Below are 4,305 nucleotides of genomic sequence, written 5' to 3'. Positions count from 1 at the left end.
TCTGCATTTTCTCTGGCATAATCCACACTCTCAACGACGTCGAGTCTGTGGGGGCTACGGGGCTGTAGCCCCCCATGAAGAATTAAATAGCCCCTTTTAGCCCCCATGAAGATTTTCGTGGACATTTTATATTAACATTACAGATTTTCTGGGAATTATTGACCCTCTGTGACTCTGTCGCAAAATTCCGAAAATGTGAACCTCTCTGCCGGCTGTTCAGGTGTTAAAAGTACTCAAATGCTAATCAGGTTTCTTTTGTTTTCACCTAGCCAGGTATTATATGCCTATAGTACAGTGCCCATAGGCGGCGGGTGTGTAAGGCTAGGGAAGGCTTAGCCTTCCCAAAAATTATGCTGGGTATTTTTTTAAATATATATAATATATGTGCGCAGCATTATATAGAAGGCTATTGTGTGTGTGTGTGTGTGTGTTGTTGCTCCCTGGTGATCGGGTAGGTATAGGCTATACAGCAACTGGCCTAATCAGCATATGATTGGCTACTATTGGTATGTCTGTAAACCTCGTCCGCTTCCAGTCGCTTTGTAGCAAACAGTAGCGCGCGCTGGTTTGTTTTGGGAAACAGCAAAACGCAAAATGTATTTTCCAAGGCAAAGTAATTCAGAAGAAGCAGTGACTCGGCTGTCAGAACTCAGCACCACCACCAGTGCCCGCACGGTTCACACCACTGCAGCAACACCGACACGTTCAGCGGAGTGACTGCTGTCTCTGTGCCTTCTGTGAAGAGCCATGAGCCGGGACTCCCGGGAGGGGCAGCAACACCGCCGGGTAATCTACACAGACTATAGTGAGACTAAACACACTGACTCGAGAAAAGACCCATATCGTCCAAAATAGGCTAATCAGTCGTTGTCTGTGTATAGGCTAATTCATTGGTAAAAGTATGCTAAATAACTCATTTTTAGACCATTTGGGAAATAAATAAATCCGCGGCGGCGCGATCTAAGGGTAATGGACACATAACGGACACCCGGGTATAAATGCAATAATTTATTAAGAAAATAATGAATATTTACAGATATATGGCATCATGCATAAAATACAATCAACATGAAACATATTACTTTTATTACAATTTTTTTTGACTATGGCGTCTTCTCTCGCGTATCATCAGATGTCCGGCTCCATGCTCGCCTCTCCTTGGAGGCCAGTTGGGTCAAAACAAAGTATACCACATTGTGACAGCTGTAGTGAGTCTACAGTCCACCTGCCTGCTGGCAATATAGCCTGGTTGTGATATGTAGATGTGATTGATATTTTGTGTTTGTTTTTTTAAGTCATTCTATAACAACGACACAAAGTAATTGAATTTATTTTATGTATTAATTGTATTTTATATATTACTATGTTATTACTAATTTTATGTATAACTATATTAATAATTGTATTTATTTGATGCATTACTATGTTATTACTAATTTTACTTCATGCATTAAAAATTGTATTTGTTTTATGTATTACTGTTATTACTAATTTTATTTTTTATGCATTTATTTATTTTATGTATTACTGTTATTACTAATTTTATGCATTACTATATTGATAATTTAATTTATTTTATGTATTATTGTCTATATTACTAATTATATTTATTTTATCCATTACTACGCTACTAATTTTATTTTATGTATTACTAATTTTAATTTACTTTAATTTTACTATTTTAATTTACTTTTATTTTACTATAATCTATTTTTTTATCGTTCGTTTTATCCATTTATTTATATTATTATCTAGTTATTTATATTGGTTTATTATTTTATTGTTTAGAGCCCTGATTGATCACATCTACATATCACCACTACCAGTCAGGATCTGAGTGACTCAGAACCCTGGTGACCTCCAGATGGAGCCACACAGGAGACCAGCAACGTCCTAAAGAAAAGAAAGAAATGCTCATTACTACTTTGTTCATTAAACAATATTGATTGAAATATTTATTAACAGTTTGCAGAATTACAGTACATGTCAAGCACAAACTCAATACAAAGACTGTTAACTGTAAGTGGACGACCTAATTAAGCATTACACTTGTTTACAAGAGGGTCCACCATGTTCAATTCATCAAAACATTTAGAGACGTACAAATAAGACACTTATTATAGTCAAAGAACAGAACAGGAATTCATCATAAAGGAGGTAAAAAGGGAAAATAAACTTATACAGTGAGGGGAAAAAGGGAGTCAAGGGATTCACATGTCTTAATGACTGTTGGTAGGGCGTTCCACATTTTGGTGGCATAGGAGTGAAAATAACTTAGTCCCTTGTTTGTGCCGAATCTGGGTTGTACATGGTTCGTTGCACTCCCTCTGGTGTTGTGGGTGTGGACTTCGTTAACATAAAGGAAGTATCTAGACAGGTACATGGGTATCTTGGTGGTGTATCGAATCTTGTGGACCAGACCCATTGCAAGATGCTGTACTCTGTCGTCGACCCTAAGCCATTCCAGCCTGTCAAAGTGGGCAGGAGTGTGGTGTTCGGGGGGTGAGGCCAAGTAGGAGCCTGACCAGTTTGTTTTGAGAGGTCTGGAGCCTAGTTTTAAGGGCCTTTGAGGTGCTGTGGTACCAGGAGGTGCATGCATAGTCAAAGAAACCTTGTACGAGGGCTCCTGTTAAGGTCTTCAAGGTGTTTTTGTTGACCAGTGAGGAGATCCTGTAAAGGAATCTTGTTCTTTGGTTGACTTTTTTGATTACGTTGGTGGCCATTTTATCACCGCTATATAAATGCACCATTTACCATAACAATGTCACCAACTCTAACCAAGAAGCCATTTGCCTTGCTGAGATTACTATTAAATCCAAAGAGAATGGATTCAATTTTTCCCAGGTGTAAAGATAGTTTGTTATCAGCGAGCCAGGTGCAGATTCTACCGATTTCAGACCTGCAGTTTGTTCCTGTCCGAGACTAGCAGTGCCGAGTCATCTGCGAACAGGAACAAGTTGCAGTCACAAGCTGATGTCATGTCATGATCATAGTGTGTGTGCGTTTGTTGTATAGTTACCTTGCTGTGATGTAACTCCAAAGGTGATCAGAAATAGTTGCTCCATCGGCTAGAAACGTGCTCTTCACCGGCATGATGATCTTGTTCCTAAAAAAAGTCTATAGTCAACCCTAACTGATTACAGAACATGATATAAAAAAACACAACTAGAAGGATTTAGGCCTGTCACAATTACCTAATCGCCAAGTATTTGAGATACGTTTAGAGTCATAATCGTCTCCATGTTGAAAATGTTCATATATTGTCAAACATTTTAAAGAAATAATGCAAGCAACCGATCTACAAGCTCTAAATGTGTCACTTTGTAATTTACCTCTTTTTTTAGTGTATCAATTATTTTATTGAATTATTACATTTATTAGTTATTGAATTATGCCATGTGCAGCTTTTTGTTTACAAAGACTACAAAAGCCAAAGTTTTATTTAGAATGTTAGTATGACGCAATTAAATTGTTACTTGTAATTTATTTGAGCGACAATTAAAATCGGCCATTATAAAACCTTAAATTCTGACAGGCCTAAACAGGTTCCAGTGGCGTCTACCGAACCTTCTAGCTCCGTCCGAGCCTCCCAGCGACCCAGAAGTCCTCAGCGGAATCACCCGGGGAAAGCTTCGGATCTCGGGCATCGGCTGAGATCTCCATTCTAACAAAGAACGAAAGACACACCCAAATTAGCTTTGCTGTGTGCGTGCGTGTCCTGTCACAACATACACATGCACTTACAGTAACGTTTAAGAATAGGGATCGACCAATTATCGGCAACGGACGATTATTGGCTTTTTACGAAGCCTAGAAAAGCCCTAACCCTAAAGCGGTTCGTACCGTTGAGTTCCTCACTGAGAAGGCCCAGGTCCGACCCAGATCTCCGTCCTCCCATCCATCCAGGCCCAGGTCCAAAGTCCTCCAGCGTCTACCCAGATCTCCGTCCTCCGTCCTCCGTCCTCCCATCCATCCAGGCCCAGGTCCGAAGTCCTCCAGCGTCTTCCCAGATCTCCGTCCTCCGTCCTCCCATCCATCCAGGCCCAGGTCCGAAGTCCTCCAGCGTCTACCCAGATCTCCGTCCTCCCATCCATCCATCCAGGCCCAGGTCCGAAGTCCTCCAGCGTCTACCCAGATCTCCGTCCTCCCATCCATGGACAGACCTGCAGATCTCCGTCTCTAGAGGCTCCAGCCTCCAGCTGTGTCTATGATCTCCATCCTGAGAGAGAAAGAAAGAAACCATTAGCTCTACAAGCTCACAACACGTTGCAGTGTGAGCTTGTAGATCTGCTATTTTTGCTGAAC

At 40.7% G+C, this 4,305-nt stretch overlaps 1 long non-coding RNA gene across 1 annotated transcript; it reads right to left on the bottom strand.

Moving 5' to 3' along the window:
* Window positions 1-1,654: 1,654 nt before the first annotated feature.
* LOC308323652 lies at window positions 1,655-3,954 on the bottom strand. The gene is made up of 4 exons (XR_013964832.1): window positions 3,844-3,954; window positions 3,568-3,664; window positions 3,020-3,106; window positions 1,655-1,893 (listed from the first exon to the last, which is right to left on the bottom strand). It is a non-coding gene; the product is annotated as an uncharacterized lncRNA (long non-coding RNA).
* Between the last annotated feature and the right edge of the window lie 351 nt (window positions 3,955-4,305).

This window comes from Protomyctophum bolini, assembly GCF_963924005.1.
Source record: "Protomyctophum bolini genome assembly, chromosome: 11".
In the NCBI taxonomy this organism is placed as follows: Eukaryota; Metazoa; Chordata; class Actinopteri; order Myctophiformes; family Myctophidae; genus Protomyctophum; species Protomyctophum bolini.
This window is presented reverse-complemented; position numbering and strand designations above follow the sequence as displayed.